The sequence below is a fragment of the Xenopus laevis genome, chromosome 5L, assembly GCF_017654675.1.
Source record: "Xenopus laevis strain J_2021 chromosome 5L, Xenopus_laevis_v10.1, whole genome shotgun sequence".
Lineage (NCBI taxonomy): Eukaryota > Metazoa > Chordata > Amphibia > Anura > Pipidae > Xenopus > Xenopus laevis.
The window spans coordinates 30,798,892-30,817,345 of NC_054379.1; the positions used below are offsets into that span (position 1 = coordinate 30,798,892).

Genomic DNA, 18,454 nt, shown 5'->3' on the forward strand with positions numbered 1-18,454 from the left:
CTTCTGCCTTTTTTCCAGTTTTCAAATGTGGGTCACTGATCCCAGCAGCCAAAAACCTATTGCTCTACAAGGTGACAATCTTACTATTTCTGTTACTTCCTTTTATGCATCTTTTTATTCAGGGACTCTGCTATTCATCTCAATCAAACTGCTGCCTGGTTGCTAGGGTAAATTGGACCCTAGCTACCAGAAACTGCTGAAATTCCAAACTAGAAAAAAAAAGCGAAATAACCACAAAATGTTGACCATGCACCAACTATTAGAGGAGGGTTACTAGGTAGCCACATCCTACATCCTACTTTATACTTTATTACATAATCCCCATAGCATACAGACCAATATATATAGTTATAATGTTAATATAATCTCCACATTGCCCCCCTTCTGTTTCACAATTCTGTACATGCTTTTAGTCAATGAGACTGAACCCAATTTGTTATATCTCTCCTGCCACCTACTGGTTAATTATCTTATGGCACTTGAAAGGAGCTAAGTCTAACTTCAGATAGAATACAACAGAGCTGTATCTTTCTGTTACAATTTACCTTTAAGTTTCAGCTGAATTTTTCAGCTATACTCTGGATTCCCTTTATGGTTTCCAACTAAAACAAAGGACACAAAGAAAGAGGTAAATGCACAGCCCCAGATCAGTGCCTGTGCATTCAGTTTCCCATTATAGTCTGCTTTCATGCACAATTAAAGATTTTGATTTGGAAGAAATAGAGGCAATAGTTTCTCTTTAGAAGGGACTGTCCTGAATTTGCCCTGAAACTGCCCCAAATTTGCATATGCAAACTAGGATTCTGTTCGTTATTCGGATCTTTCACCAAGGATTCAGGGATTCGGCTGAATAACAAACAGAGGATTCGGTGCAACCCTACTCTAAACTATTGTAGACATGTAATAGTCCCACCCTTCATGGAGTCCTTAGAATTCCACTTGTTAATACCATTGCACATTTATGATGGTGAAATGGTAACTGTGGGGTTGTCATATTGATCTCAGAGGAAGGAGATGTACATGTGAGACATGGTTTATTAGTAAAATTGGGTTTGCTGGCTTCAGTGTTAATGGACAAGGAGCATGAATTTCCTACTGTGCGTGTGATTGGTTCTGGACAGCTGCAATGGATCAACGAGAGCAGTGAAGATGGCATGGTGGTGCTCAGAGGAAAGTATAAGAATACCTGATTAGGGATGTAGCGAACGTCGGAAAAAAAGTTCGCGAACATATTCGCGAACTTGCGTCAAAAATGCGAACGGTTCGCGAACGTCGCGAACCCCATAGACTTCAATGGGAAGGCGAATTTTAAAAGCTAGAAAAGACATTTCTGGCCAGAAAAATGATTTTAAAGTTGTTTAAAGGGTGCAACGACCTGGACAGTGCCATGCCAGAGGGGGATCAAGGGCAAATATGTTTCTAAAAAATCCATTGTTGACACAGCGCTGCGTTTTGTGCTGTAAAGGGCAGAAATCACACTACATTTCTAAACCTGTGTAATAAAATGCTTTAAAATGTCCGGCGTCTACATGCCAATCAAGTCGTGTAAAGGTTACAGCCTGTTCACACGCAAAGACGAAACGCGGCGCTTACTGCAACGCAAAAAAACGCAAAGAGCTTTAATGAATGATACCGTCAAGTGAGCAAATGATAGTTGTTAATTACTAGTTGCTTGTCACCTCCAGGATGTTCGTCCTGTTGGTGGCAATATTTCTGTAGTGGTGTGTTTAGCAGTCACCGTGCTTGTGCGCACGTGCACGGTCAGGCAGAGGTAATTCAATGTACAGTGAAGTGAACCAAAAAACACTGATTCTGCAGTGTGGGCCCAGTTTTGGTCTACTTTATTGATCACCTGCGGTGACCATAAAAGATGCGATTTTGCCACTGTTGCAGAACCCTGAAAAATAGGCATGTGTACTTTCCTGAAAAATTATGTTTTTTTTGTCGCAGCCACTGAACCAGAAGGCCAGAAACAATATGCCATATAAATGCTGAAAATATTAATTTTTTTTGTCGCAGCCACTGCAGCACAGAGGCCAGAAAAAATATGCCATATAAATGCTGAAAATATTAATTTTTTTTTGTCGCAGCCACTGCAGCACAGAGGCCAGGAAAAATATGCCATATAAATGCTGAAAATATTAATTTTTTTTGTCGCAGCCACTGCAGCACAGAGGCCAGGAAAAATATGCCATATAAATGCTGAAAATATTAATTTTTTTTTGTCGCAGCCACTGCAGCACAGAGGCCAGGAAAAATATGCCATATAAATGCTGAAAATATTCATTTTTTTTTGTCGCACCCACTGCAGCACAGAGGCCAGAAAAAATATGCCATGTAAATGCTGAAAATATTCATTTTTTTTTGTCACAGCCACTGAAGCACAGAGGCCAGAAAAAATATGCCATATAAATGCTGAAAATAGTCATTTATTTTTGTCGCAGCCACTGAAGCACAGAGGCCAGAAACAATATGCCATATAAATGCTGAAAATATTCATTTATTTTTGTCACAGCCACTGAAGCACAGAGGCCAGAAACAATATGCCATATAAATGCTGAAAATATTCATTTTTTTTTGTCACAGCCGCTGAAGCACAGAGGCCAGAAAAAATATGCCATATAAATGCTGAAAATAGTCATTTATTTTTGTCGCAGCCACTGAAGCACAGAGGCCAGAAACAATATGCCATATAAATGCTGAAAATATTAATTTTTTTTGTCACAGCCACTGAAGCACAGAGGCCAGAAACAATATGCCATATAAATGCTGAAAATATTAATTTTTTTTGTCACAGCCACTGAAGCACAGAGGCCAGAAAAAATATGCCATATAAATGCTGAAAATATTCATTTTTTTTGTCACAGCCACTGAAGCACAGAGGCCAGAAAAAATATGCCATATAAATGCTGAAAATATTCATTTATTTTTGTCGCAGCCACTGAAGCACAGAGGCCAGAAAAACTCAGGATTTACCTGGATTCAAATTAAACCAGTAGGGTTTGCACCCTAGTTTGTAACGGTGGTGGAGGGAGGAGGACGCTAAAGGACAGCTGTGTGTGGAGTCATGAGGCGTGCAGAGAAGGACAGCTGCATGGGGAGTCAGAAACTCAGAACAAGTCTTCCGGCGTGCAGTAACCCTCCGAGATCCACCCCTCATTCATTTTAATAAAGGTCAGGTAATCCACACTTTTGTGACCTAGGCGAGTTCTCTTCTCAGTTACAATCCCTCCTGCTGCACTGAAGGTCCTTTCTGAGAGGACACTTGAGGCGGGGCAAGACAAGAGGTTCATGGCAAATTGTGACAGCTCTGGCCACAGATCAAGCCTGCGCACCCAGTAGTCCAGGGGTTCATCGCTCCTCAGAGTGTCGATATCTGCAGTTAATGCCAGGTAGTCCGCTACCTGCCGGTTGAGGCGTTCTTTGAGGGTGGATCCAGAAGGGTTCTGGCGCTGCCTTGGACAAAAAAACATTTGCATGTCTGACGTTACAGAGTGGCCAAAGTGCTTTGTCCTTGCAGGTGCGCTCGTGGCAGGATTACTGGCACCTCTGCCCCTGGAATGTTGATGAGTTCCTGAAGTGACATCACCCTTAAAAGCATTGTACAACATGTTTTGCAGGCTGGTTTGTAAATGCAGCATCCTTTCAGACTTGTGGTATGTTGGTAACATTTCTGCCACTTTATGCTTGTACCGAGGGTCTAGTAGAGTCGCGACCCAGTACAGGTCCTTCTCCTTAAGCCTCTTGATACGGGGGTCCTTCAACAGGCATGACAGCATGAAAGACCCCATTCTCACAAGGTTGGATGCAGAGGTATCCATCTCCGCTTCCTCGTTATCAAGGACTGCATCATCCACGGTCTCCTCCCCCCAGCCACGTACAAGACCAGGGGTCCCCAAAAGGTCACCACTAGCCCCCTGGGAAGCCTGCTCCTGTTGGTCCTCCTCCTCCACAAAGCCACCTTCATCCTCTGACTCCACTTCTGACACCTCTCCCTGCGTTGCAGCAGGTGCCTGGGTTCGTTCTGGTGATTCCGACCAGAAATCGTGCGCTTCCTGCTCCTCGTCACGCTGGTCTACAGCCTCATCTGTCACTCGTCGCACGGCACGCTCCAGGAAGAAAGCAAAGGGTATTAGGTCGCTGATGGTGCCTTCGGTGCGACTGACCATATTTGTAACCTCTTCAAAAGGGCGCATGAGCCTGCAGGCATCGCGCATAAGCACCCAGTAACGGGGGAAAAAAATCCCCAGCTCTGCAGATCCAGTCCTACCACCCAGTTCAAACAGGTATTCGTTGATGGCTCTTTGTTGTTGCAGCAGACGTTCCAACTGAGGAGCGTTGAATTCCAGCGAGTCTGGCTGTCGCAAATCAAACGCCTGACTGGCATGTTGTACCGCTGCTGAATGTCAGCAAGGCGTGCCATGGCTGTATAGGAACGTCTGAAATGGGCCGACACCTTCCTGGACTGCCTGAGAACGTCCTGGAATCCTGGGTACTTTGAGACAAAACGTTGGACTATTAAATTCAGAACATGTGCCATGCAGGGCACATGTGTTAAATTGCCCCAGTCTCAGTGCTGCCAACAGATTGCTTCCATTGTCACACACCACTTTTCCGATCTTCAGTTGGTGTGGGGTCAGCCACCGATCGGCCTGTGACTGCAGAGATGACAGGAGTACAGATCCGGTATGCAGGGCCGCCATTAGAAATCACGGGGCCCCGTACAACAAAATTTTTGGGGCCCCCTGGGCCCCGCCCACACTGACGACCAAGCTCCGCCCCATATCCCGCCCACATCGCAGTTAAAAGACCACACAGACATCAGCGCTAAAAAAGTAACCCCCCCCCACACAAGTTGTAAAAAGCTATTGATGGTCAGGGCCCCCTTATAAAAAAAATTGGGGCCCCAAAAAAAAAAAATTAAAAAATTTTTTTTTAAAAAAACATTGGTGGCAGGGGCCCCCTGTTAAAAAAAACTTGGGGCCCCAACAAAAAAAAATGTAAAAAAAACTAAAAAATAAACAAACATTGGTGGCAGGGGCCCCCTTCTAAGTTAAAAACAAATTGGGGCCCCAAAAAAAATTTGAAAAAAAATTAATTTTTTTTTGAAAAAAAAAAAAAACATTGGCGGCAGGGGCCCCCTTATAAGTTAAAAACAAATTGGGGCCCCAAAAAAAAAATTTGGAGAAAAAAAATTTTTTTTGAAAAAAAAAAAAATGGTGGCAGGGGCCCCCTTACAAGTTAAAAACAAATTGGGGCCCCAAAAAAAATGTAAAAAAAAAATAATTTTTTTTTGAAAAAAAAAAAAAAAACTGGTGGCAGGGGCCCCCTTACAAGTTAAAAAAATTTGGGGCCACCAAAAAGAAAATTAATTTTTTTTTTCAAAAAAAAACCCCAAAAAAAACAATGGTGGCAAGGGGCCCCTTACGAGTTAAAAAAAAAATTGGGGCCCCAAAAACAAAAGTTTTAAAAAAAAGATTGGTGGCAGGGGCCTATAGAATATTAAAATAATACATTGGTGGCCAGGGGATTAAAAAAAAAACAAAACACAAACTGGTGTTCAGTAGAATTGAACTCATGGCTTCAGTACTTCAACTTCGCCTCCTTTCGTGACTTCGGGTCTTTTCACCGCTTCAGGACTTCGGCTTCGGCTGTTTTCGTGACTTCGGGTCTTTGCGCTGCTTCAGGACTTCGGCTTCGGCTGTTTTCGTGACTTCGGGTCTTTTCGGCGCTTCGTGACTTCGGCTTTTTCCGTGACTTCGGGTCTTTTCGTCGCATCGGCTTCGGCTTTTCGGCACTTCCGCATTCGGCACTGAAGAGGCAAGACGTACGGCTCGGGCGCTCGTAAGGGGGGCCCGGATCTTCAAAAAAATGCAGCGCTGCCGGGCCCCCCTTCATGCCCGGGCCCGGTACGCTTGTCCCCCCTGTCCCCCCCTGATGGCGGCCCTGCCGGTATGGTTTCTGCTTTCCAGGCACGTCATCCCCAAGACAGCATGACAACGGCGTACCTGGCACGTCGAATAGCCTAGGGGGAGCTGGGGGTGCACAGGTGTGGAGGAGGAGGACCCAGCAGCAGAGGAGGAAGAAGAGGAAGAAGACGAGGTAGAGAGCGAAGGAGGAGTAGAGGTGGTGGCAGAACCGCGTGCAATCCGTGGTGGTGACACCAACTCCACTGTCGTTGTTGAGCCACACATTCCCTGCTTCCCAGCCATTACCAAGTTCACCCAGTGGGCAGTGTAGGTGACATACCTGCCCTGACCATGCTTGGAGGACCATGCGTCAGTAGTCATATGGACCTTTGGCCCAACACTAAGTGACAGAGATGCGGTGACTTGGCTCTGCACATGGTGGTACAGGTGTGGTATTCCCTTTTTTGAAAAAAAATTGCGGCTGGGTACCTTCCACTGCGGTGTCCCAATTGCTACAAATTTGCGGAAGGCCTCAGAGTCCACCAGCTGGTATGGTAAAAGCTGGCGGGCTAAGAGTGCAGACAAGCCAGCTGTCAGACGCCGGGCAAGGGGGTGACTCGCAGACATTGTCTTCTTACGCTCAAACATGGCCCTCACAGAAACTTGGCTGGGGGCAGATGACTGGGAATGGGAACTGGTGGTCAAGGTGGAAGGCGGAGTGGAGGGTGGTTCAGACGGGTCAAGGACAGCAGAGGTAGAGCAGTAAGATGCTGGACCAGAAGGAGGGTGGCTTTTAGTTTGCCTGTTGCCTTTGAGGTGTTGCTCCCAAAGTGCTTTGTGCTTGCCGTTCATGTGCCTTCGCATAGAAGTTGTACCTATGTGGCTGTTGGGCTTCCCAAGACTCAGTTTCTGACTGCACTCATTGCAAATTACAACGCTTTTGTCAGAGGCACACACATTAAAAAAATCCCACACTGCTGACCTTTTTGAAGCTGGCAATCTGGCGGTAACAGTAAAAGTTGGCGGCGTTGGCGGCAATGGCGGGTGCGTTGGCCGGCTGACCACAGGTGCCGATACATGTTGTTGCCCTACTGTTCCCTGCGAGCTGTCCTCCCTGCTTCTTCCAAGTCTTATTCTCCTCCTGCCTCTCTGACTCTCCGTCTCTCCATCTGAACTATCCTCCTCTTGCTCTCTTCTACTGGGCACCCACAAAACATCAATCTCCTCATCATCATTCTCCTCAGATGCATCAATTTCTTCTGACAGCTCACAGAAGGAAGCAGCAGCGGGGACCTCCTCATCACTCATTATGTCCATCTCTGTTGTGTTCTCTGCCAGAATTAAATCTGGTGTAACGTCCTCATCTCCTTCATCTTCTTCTGCCAATAATGGTTGCGCATCACTCAGTTCAAGAAACTCATGTGAAAATAACTCCTCTGACTCCAGCGAAGAAGGGGCGCCGGTGGTGGAGGAAGTGTTACGTGGGGTGGCCATAGCAGTGGAGGATGAGGATGTTGTGGTAAAGTTAGAAACGGTAGAGGATGGGGTGTGCTGTGTAAGCCAGTCAACTACCTCTTCAGCATTTTGGGAGTTCAGGGTCATTGCCTTTTTAAAACTGGGCAATTTCCTAGGGCCACAGGATAGCATAGCAGCACGGCCCCTAGTGCCTCTGCGTGGCGGCCTGCCTTTGCCTGGCATTATTTTTAAAACAACAACAACAACTCAGGTGGTGTTTCTGGAGACGGTATTATTATTGATATTTAGACAGAATGTGAACAAGCTCACACAGCTAGATGGCCGTTGTTTGAAAATGAAGAACACACTGGGCAAACAATGCCTACAAGGTCAACGTATACACTACTACAGCAGTGGATACGAAATATATTATTGCTGCTTGAAAAACGTCACTCAGGCGGTGTTTCTGGAGACGGTATTATTATTGATATTTAGACAGAATGTGAACAAGCTCACACAGCTAGATGGCCGTTGTTTGAAAATGAAGAACACACTGGGCAAACAATGCCTACAAGGTCAACGTATACACTACTACAGCAGTGGATACGGAATATATTATTGCTGCTTGAAAAACGTCACTCAGGCGGTGTTCCTGGAGACGGTATTATTATTGATATTTAGACAGAATGTGAAAAAGCTCACACAGCTAGATGGCCGTTGTTTGAAAATGAAGAACACACTGGGCAAACAAATTGAAACAATGCCTGCAAGGTCAACGTATACACTACTACAGCAGTGGATACGGAATATATTATTGCTGCTTGAAAAACGTCACTCAGGCGGTGTTTCTGGAGACGGTATTATTATGGATATTTAGACAGAATGTGAACAAGCTCACACAGCTAGATGGCCGTTGTTTGAAAATGAAGAACACACTGGGCAAACAATGCCTACAAGGTCAACGTATACACTACTACAGCAGTGGATACGGAATATATTATTGCTGCTTGAAAAACGTCACTCAGGCGGTGTTCCTGGAGACGGTATTATTATTGATATTTAGACAGAATGTGAAAAAGCTCACACAGCTAGATGGCCGTTGTTTGAAAATGAAGAACACACTGGGCAAACAAATTGAAACAATGCCTGCAAGGTCAACGTATACACTACTACAGCAGTGGATACGGAATATATTATTGCTGCTTGAAAAACGTCACTCAGGCGGTGTTCCTGGAGACGGTATTATTATGGATATTTAGACAGAATGTGAACAAGCTCACACAGCTAGATGGCCGTTGTTTGAAAATGAAGAACACACTGGGCAAACAATGCCTACAAGGTCAACGTATACACTACTACAGCAGTGGATACGGAATATATTATTGCTGCTTGAAAAACGTCACTCAGGCGGTGTTCCTGGAGACGGTATTATTATTGATATTTAGACAGAATGTGAAAAAGCTCACACAGCTAGATGGCCGTTGTTTGAAAATGAAGAACACACTGGGCAAACAAATTGAAACAATGCCTGCAAGGTCAACGTATACACTACTACAGCAGTGGATACGGAATATATTATTGCTGCTTGAAAAACGTCACTCAGGCGGTGTTCCTGGAGACGGTATTATTATTGATATTTAGACAGAATGTGAAAAAGCTCACACAGCTAGATGGCCGTTGTTTGAAAATGAAGAACACACTGGGCAAACAAATTGAAACAATGCCTGCAAGGTCAACGTATACACTACTACAGCAGTGGATACGGAATATATTATTGCTGCTTGAAAAACGTCACTCAGGCGGTGTTTCTGGAGACGGTATTATTATGGATATTTAGACAGAATGTGAACAAGCTCACACAGCTAGATGGCCGTTGTTTGAAAATGAAGAACACACTGGGCAAACAATGCCTACAAGGTCAACGTATACACTACTACAGCAGTGGATACGGAATATATTATTGCTGCTTGAAAAACGTCACTCAGGCGGTGTTCCTGGAGACGGTATTATTATTGATATTTAGACAGAATGTGAAAAAGCTCACACAGCTAGATGGCCGTTGTTTGAAAATGAAGAACACACTGGGCAAACAAATTGAAACAATGCCTGCAAGGTCAACGTATACACTACTACAGCAGTGGATACGGAATATATTATTGCTGCTTGAAAAACGTCACTCAGGCGGTGTTCCTGGAGACGGTATTATTATTGATATTTAGACAGAATGTGAAAAAGCTCACACAGCTAGATGGCCGTTGTTTGAAAATGAAGAACACACTGGGCAAACAAATTGAAACAATGCCTGCAAGGTCAACGTATACACTACTACAGCAGTGGATACGGAATATATTATTGCTGCTTGAAAAACGTCACTCAGGTGGTGTTTCTGGAGACGGTATTATTATTGATATTTAGACAGAATGTGAACAAGCTCACACAGCTAGATGGCCGTTGTTTGAAAATGAAGAACACACTGGGCAAACAATGCCTACAAGGTCAACGTATACACTACTACAGCAGTGGATACGGAATATATTATTGCTGCTTGAAAAACGTCACTCAGGCGGTGTTCCTGGAGACGGTATTATTATTGATATTTAGACAGAATGTGAAAAAGCTCACACAGCTAGATGGCCGTTGTTTGAAAATGAAGAACACACTGGGCAAACAAATTGAAACAATGCCTGCAAGGTCAACGTATACACTACTACAGAAGTGGATACGGAATATATTATTGCTGCTTGAAAAACGTCACTCAGGTGGTGTTTCTGGAGACGGTATTATTATTGATATTTAGACAGAATGTGAACAAGCTCACACAGCTAGATGGCCGTTGTTTGAAAATGAAGAACACACTGGGCAAACAATGCCTACAAGGTCAACGTATACACTACTACAGCAGTGGATACGGAATATATTATTGCTGCTTGAAAAACGTCACTCAGGCGGTGTTCCTGGAGACGGTATTATTATTGATATTTAGACAGAATGTGAAAAAGCTCACACAGCTAGATGGCCGTTGTTTGAAAATGAAGAACACACTGGGCAAACAATGCCTACAAGGTCAACGTATACACTACTACAGCAGTGGATACGGAATATATTATTGCTGCTTGAAAAACGTCACTCAGGCGGTGTTCCTGGAGACGGTATTATTATTGATATTTAGACAGAATGTGAAAAAGCTCACACAGCTAGATGGCCGTTGTTTGAAAATGAAGAACACACTGGGCAAACAAATTGAAACAATGCCTGCAAGGTCAACGTATACACTACTACAGCAGTGGATACGGAATATATTATTGCTGCTTGAAAAACGTCACTCAGGTGGTGTTTCTGGAGACGGTATTATTATTGATATTTAGACAGAATGTGAACAAGCTCACACAGCTAGATGGCCGTTGTTTGAAAATGAAGAACACACTGGGCAAACAATGCCTACAAGGTCAACGTATACACTACTACAGCAGTGGATACGGAATATATTATTGCTGCTTGAAAAACGTCACTCAGGCGGTGTTCCTGGAGACGGTATTATTATTGATATTTAGACAGAATGTGAAAAAGCTCACACAGCTAGATGGCCGTTGTTTGAAAATGAAGAACACACTGGGCAAACAAATTGAAACAATGCCTGCAAGGTCAACGTATACACTACTACAGCAGTGGATACGGAATATATTATTGCTGCTTGAAAAACGTCACTCAGGTGGTGTTTCTGGAGACGGTATTATTATTGATATTTAGACAGAATGTGAAAAAGCTCACACAGCTAGATGGCCGTTGTTTGAAAATGAAGAACACACTGGGCAAACAATGCCTACAAGGTCAACGTATACACTACTACAGCAGTGGATACGGAATATATTATTGCTGCTTGAAAAACGTCACTCAGGTGGTGTTTCTGGAGACGGTATTATTATTGATATTTAGACAGAATGTGAACAAGCTCACACAGCTAGATGGCCGTTGTTTGAAAATGAAGAACACACTGGGCAAACAAATTGAAACAATGCCTGCAAGGTCAACGTATACACTACTACAGCAGTGGATACGGAATATATTATTGCTGCTTGAAAAACGTCACTCAGGTGGTGTTTCTGGAGACGGTATTATTATTGATATTTAGACAGAATGTGAAAAAGCTCACACAGCTAGATGGCCGTTGTTTGAAGAACACACTGGGCAAATAATGCCTGCAAGTGCACTACTATTGGTGCACTACTATGAAGAACAGCAAACAGCACTGTACACGTTAAAGAACAGTAAGATAAGTAAAATAAAAAAAAATTATATGTATATTAAAAAAAAAAAAAATTCTCGGGTTGGTGCTGCTGAACTACTAGGAGCAGCACAGTAGCACACCAGTCCCACTCCCCAACACTGCTAGACTAATAGCACTGGGCTCTTATAGTAGCAACTAGCAAAGTAAAAAAACAAAAAAGAAAATAAAAGCAGTCCTTACAAGGACTATTGGGTTATTACAGCAGTCAGCAGATGAGATCAGAAGAGATCAGTGCCCACAGCAGGCAGCTACATACAGAGCACTGCAGTAGAAGGTAGATTACTAGCCAGCAAAGCTACCTAACCTAAAATGTCCCTCAAATCCCTGCAGACTTCTGTCCCTCCAATACGGAGCAGTATCAAGTAGATTACTAGCCAGCAAACTTACTATCAACTGTCCCTCAAATCAGTGAAATCACTAACAGCTCTCTCCCTACACTAGCTCTTCCAAGCACACACAGGCAGAATGAAAAAACGCTGCAGGGCTTCAGTTTATATATGGAAGGGGAGTGGTCCAGGGGGTGTGGGGGTGGTCCAGGAGGGAGAGCTTCCTGATTGGCTGCCATGTATCTGCTGGTCTGGGGTGAGAGGGCAAAAAAAAGCGCCAGGTAAGGCGAACCCAAAATGGCGAACGTCGCGCGACGTTCGCGAACATTCGGCGAGCGCGAACACCCGATGTTCGCGCGAACAAGTTCGCCGGCGAACAGTCCGCGACATCCCTATACCTGATGGTCTAGTGAGGACATTTAAAGGGCTTGCACTTGCTAACACTCTGCCCAAAGTAAGTCTGTTTTCTATAGTTCCTGGGTGCACGTCCAAGTCTGTTTAAACCTGTTCTTGACCTTCCCTTGTTTGCTGCCTGACCTGAACCTAGCCTGTTCTTGACCACCCTTCGGAATCTGATTACGTACCGCGTTCCTGTTTGGGTTTATCACCCCGGCCTGTGACCTTGACTATTCTCTCGTCTCTATACTGCTTCTCCTGATTGGTATTGATCTGTCCCTTGACCACGCTCCTTGTTCTCCGTTCCTGTTGCAAACATACGATTTTGTTGCCTGCCCAGAACTCTTTCCTTAGTCCTCTCACATTAAGACCTGGCGGCATCTGAGTAGCGGAGGGCTCCTCCTGAAGTGATAGGCAGCTGTTATAGGTGGAAGAGTGAGCCATGACTGGGACCTTGATGTTAGTTCTGGGTTTGAGATCCCGTACGTAACAAGTACTCTCGGCTGCTGTATTTTTTCCTGAAGAGGAACACTGGCCAAGGTTAAAAAGTACAGAGCATTTGGTTTTTAGATATGGTCAGTGACCCAAAAAAACAAAAATGAAGGTGAATTAAAAAGGTAAAATTAAAAGCAGCCATTCTATAACATACTAAAAGTTAACTTAAAGGTGAACTACCACTTGTAAACAACAAGTTTACAAATATAAGAAACCAATGCTGTATAGTTCCATGAATATGTAAGACAGCAAACAAGAGTTGCCTCAAATCTCACACTTAGGGGCAGATTTATCGAAGGTCGAAGTTAAAAAACTTCGAACTTCGAATTCAAAAAGACCAACCAAATGGAGGTCGAAGTTTTTTGGGGTCGAAGCAGGCCGTATTCAGCCTGCTTCGAATCGTACGATCATACTTCGACCTTCGATCTCCCAAACTCCCCCAATTGCCTCCATACAGGTTTGAGGAGGTCCCCCATAGGCTAAAACAGCACTTTGGCAGCTTTTAGGTGGTGAATGGTAGAAGTCAAAGTTTAAAGAGACAGACAGACAGACAATTACAAAAATTTTCGACCTTCGAATTTCAAAGTTTTTTAAAATTTGAATCGAAGTATGACTATTCCCTAGTCGAAGTACACAAAAAATAGCATGAAATTTAAAGTTTTTCAATTTCAAACTTACACAGATGTTTGTCTTAATTAGTATTTAGTAATAGTATTTATTTTTACCTTTCTGTGCATATTTATTTTTACCTTTCTGTGCTCTGCAGTAGACTACACATGCCAGAGGGGATTGTGGCAGGTGGTTTATTAAAGCTAAATGCTAATAAAAGCCAAGCAAACCACAGAATGTTACTGTAATAGCTTCTGTATGTAAATATCAGTTGTATGTAAGTCAGGTGTAGGTAGCTCGAGAGAAATCTTCAAAGCCCAGCTTACAGCAGGATTCACAAGACAAGTATGTAGGTTAAAATCCAAATTTATTTAAATAATAAAAAAAAAATCATAGCTTAAATGTATATCTGTATAAGCAGGTAGTGTAGTACCACGTGACCAGCGTGGAGTAGCCTTGACCATCAGCAGTTGATCCCTCACCACGTTTGTCTCCGGGTTGGACTCTCGTGCAGCGTGTTTTTCTTGGCTGTTAGCAATAGCGCACTGTATGTAGCTCGAGGTCTCCCTGTAATACATCCCATTCCTACAAAAATTTTCAACCTTCGAATTTCAAAGTTTTTTTAAAATTTGAATCAAAGTATGACTATTCCCTAGTCGAAGTACACAAAAAATAGCATGAAATTGAAAGTTTTTCAATTTCAAACTTCACCTCGACCTTTGATAAATCTGTCCCTTAATGGCATAAGTGCTGGGCTTGCAGGAGTATCTAGGAGTCCAAAGAAGCTTTTCCAGAAATCTTCCTTACACAAATTAGAAGGCACTAATGTATCATTGTGTATGCAATACATAACAGGTAAGACTGAAGGCTTATATGATGAAAAACATCCTTGTTAGCGCCCGTACAGACAAACCCCTCAAACTGCCAACTCTGGAAAGGTTAGTGGAATAGCCTGCTCTATGGTAATGGGATAGCTATGTTGCTTAAAAATTCATGATCATTTAATACACAGCTGCTAGTTAAACCATTACTACAAAACAATAGGGATGCTCCGAATCCAGGATTCAGTTCAGATTCGGCCTTTTTCAGCAGGATTTGGATTTGGCCAAATCCTTCAGCCCGGCCGAACCGAATCCTAATTTGCATATGGAAATTAGGGTCAGGGAGGGAAATTGCGTGACTTTTTGTCAGAAAACAAGGAAGTAAAAAATGTTTTCTTCTTCCCACACCCACGGTTCGTATTCAACTGAATCTTTCGCGAAGGATTCGGGGGTTCGGCCGAATCCAAAAAAGTCGATTCGGTGCATCCCTACAAAACAATCCTATTGGGTTAATTTAATGTTTTTCTTTTTTAGAATTTAAATGTTTTTAGTAGTCTCAAGGTATGATGATAAAAATTATGAAGAAAAACCCTTATTTGGAAAACCCCATGTCCCAAGTATTCCAAATTCAGGCAGTCCCTGGGTTATGTATGAGATAGAGTCTGTAGGTTTGTTCTTTAGTTGAATTTGTATGATGTCATTTCTGTCACATGACTCACGAAGACTTGTGTATTATAATAAATAAAGTACCCCCTGTTGCAAAATATGAGGATATTACAAGTTTTTATATGGTCATGAAACTCCTCGGTAACTTATAATATCCTTATATTTTACAAGAGGGGGTACTTTATTCACTATTTCTAGCACAGAGCAAATATTTCATTTATCCTCATGTTTGCTTACAGTTTAATATAATGAAACCGAAAGAACGCCATTATCTAGATAAGTACGGCAAGATGCCTGACATTGCACTAGAAGTCAGCATTCTCACCGGTGACGTCTCTTGCATCTGTAATTAAGTTTTTGGTCTAAACAATGATTTTAATGTAGTTCTCTCACTGTGCAAAACGAAGCATTGTGATGCAGTAGGGCTAATTAATAAGGGCTGAAACACACAGGTGTTTCTTTTAATGCACATTTGAGACACAATTTGCTAATTGATTTCATTATTTTCTGCCTGGCTGTACTCATGAGTGTCTTGAGTTGCATTTCACTACATCTGCGTTTCTTCGTGTTTGATTAGATGCAACATGCTGTGTTTTCTTGTGCTTGAAATGCATTCAGAAACCAGTAAACATAGAGTTTCATTTGGAACTTACAAAAACGCATTAAGCTGCATTTAAAAAAAATATAATAAACGCAATATATGCGTTTTTTCCTTGTTCGGCATGTATTTGATAAAACTCTGTAAAAAATCCAGGTTTAAAGCAGAACTAAACCCTAAAAATGAATATGGCTAAAAATGCCATATTTTATATACTTAACTTGCCCCAGCCTAAAGTTTCAGCTTGTTAATAGCAGCAATGATCCAGGACTTCTAACTTGTCACAGGGGGTCACCATCTTGGAAAGTGTCTGTGACACTCACATGCTCAGTGGGCTCTGAGCAGCTGTTGAGAAGCTAAACTTAGGGCTCGTCACTAATTATCCAGCAGAGGTTTTGTCAGTAATATAAGCTGATGCTACAGGGCTGATTATTAAATTCTGATGCTAGTTGCACTGGTTTCTGAGCTGCCATGTAGTAATTATCTGTATTAATTACTAATCAGCCTTATATTGTGACATTTATATTCTATGGGGCAGATTTATCAAGGGTCGAAATTTCGAAGTTGAAAATCCTTCAAAATTCGACCATCGAATTGAATTACTTCAAATATTGAAGTCAAAGTTTTTTTTCATCGAATTAGGCCATTTGCGGTCGAAGTAAAATCGAACGATTGTAAGGATTTCAGCGATCGATCTAACTATTTTTTTTCGACTTCAAAAAACTTAGAAAACTGCGCTAGAAGGTCATCATAGGCTAACATAGCACTTTGGCAGGTTTAATTTGGCGAAGTATTGAATTCGAAGCTTTTTTAAAGAGACAGTACTATTATCGAATGGTTGAATATTCAAACTATTTTACTTCTAAACTAAGTCGAAGTCGTACTATCCTATTCGATGGTCAAAGTATCCAAAAAATTTGTTTGAATTTCGAATTCCCTCGAATTCACTTCAACCCTTGATAAATCTGCCCCTATGTGTACTGTATATTGTGAGTGGGGCCCTGAGCTACCTAAGTGACAGCAGCACAGAGCATGTGCAGTGAATTAGCCAAGAAAAGATTGGGAGCTACTGGGGCATCTTTGGAGACACAGGTCTTAACTGCTAAAGGGTTGTGGTTGCCTTGGGCTGTTACAGAAACCCAAAACATAATGTACAACATTTCTAGCTACTTCTTTATTTAAACTTTAGTTTCCTTTCCAGGAAAGATTGTTTCAATACACACGTGTAGAGCTGAATCGTCAGATATACATATAGAAACAATAGAATTCTACCTGTATCTGACGATTCAGCACTAACAATGGCCGATGTTTTTCTGGCCAGCCTGATCGACAAGCCGACTGATATCCAAACTTTCTACAGATATCAGTCGACTCGTCTCCCACCTACTTGCACTGAATATTATATGAAAATTTGTTTTGTATGATATTATCGGTGTGTCTATGGCCATAAGCTGGTCAGTAGAAGAAAGGATCCTTATGATCAGGGAACCCAGTGGGCCCAAGGGTCCAACCCTGGTTGCAGGTGCAAGTCAGTTAGTTGCATAGGTGCAACGTGCAAAGGTATTAGGACCTTTACACGTGACTATTTCAGCCCACGTTCACCTGCCGTGGATATCTAGTGGAACAGAGGAAGAAACACAGACCATTTCTTCGGCTTTCCCTGTACTGACTCACAGAGTGGCCTCTAATCTCATGCTGAATAACTGGGTACTGGGTTTGCAGGGGTATCTAGGAGTCCAAAGAAGCTTTTCCAGAAATCTCTTTTGCACATAGTAGAAACAATGTAAGTGCCAAATGCAATTAGAAATATATATTCATGAACGACACTCTCCATATATAAGTCTCAGGCATAATTGTTAAAGAAAAGTTTAATTTTGTCTTTCACAGCACGACAATACAGGGGACAGCTCTTCTGACAATGAACAAGCAGACACAAGGTACATGCAAACACATTTCCTCAGATGCTGCGTATGTGCATATCTTTGGGTGACAGGAGCAAGGGAAGCTCTCACCTGCCGGCTCTTACAGATTCCTCTCTCTCACACGTCTCTGCTCACTTGCACCAGAACATAGAAAAGGCACGTGGCAGTAGTGCACATATTGTCACAAGGAGGGTTTAACAAAAGCACCGCAGGCTACAGACACAATATACAAACTGGTACATGTTGTTTCCTGACAGCAGTGTAACGTCGTGACAAGTGCACTTTATGGCAAAGTAATACAAGTTGCAGTTTTAGAGCAAAACCACACACCTTCCCTCCTCGATAACCGTGGTTTTTAAATTTGTTGATTTAGGAGAATCTAGTGATAGTCAGGCTCTGTTTCTGAATTTTTTTTTGGCACAATTTGAATTTTTTTTTTAAAACATCCAGTTTACAATGAATGATAATTCATACCTCATTACTTTAAATCTCCTGTGCAGGGATACAGCACTGGACCCCAACAAACCACTTCATATGTCACCCTAATAATAAATTCAGCAAATATAAGGACGCTACAAAGACAGTGCTGAAGATTGGTAGATAGTCTTAAAGGGAACTTAACGCACTATACCAACATAGGACGCTTGTCAAGGGCCTACTCCCAAATCACTGCAACTTCGCTTCTCAAAAACAGCCATGCTCCCTTGTACTAGTCATATACGTTCTCATTTTTAGGGAGCAAGGTTCGCAAGCTATGAGGGGATCTGTACACCAGCCCTATGTTGACTAAGTGGGTTTAGTTCTCCTTTAAGTGTAGCTCATAGCACAGGGCATAAGTGGAGGAAACCCAAGCTCAACCCAACGCAACTGTCATTGCCAGTGTCTGCTATAGGAAGAGATTGCTTCCATGCTTTTCAGTAGTAACCAAAGGCTGCCAATTGAGAAATTTTAATAAAACTTAACTCTAGGTCC

The 18,454-nt window shown here is 42.6% G+C and overlaps 1 long non-coding RNA gene across 1 annotated transcript in view; it reads left to right on the forward strand.

Moving 5' to 3' along the window:
- The window catches only part of LOC121393621, a 21,180-nt gene continuing 2,726 nt past the window's right edge, over nt 1-18,454 (forward strand). The window contains exons 1-2 of the long non-coding RNA XR_005961194.1: nt 1-17; nt 13,822-13,824. This is a non-coding gene — a long non-coding RNA (uncharacterized LOC121393621). The remainder of the gene's footprint in view (nt 18-13,821; nt 13,825-18,454) is intronic.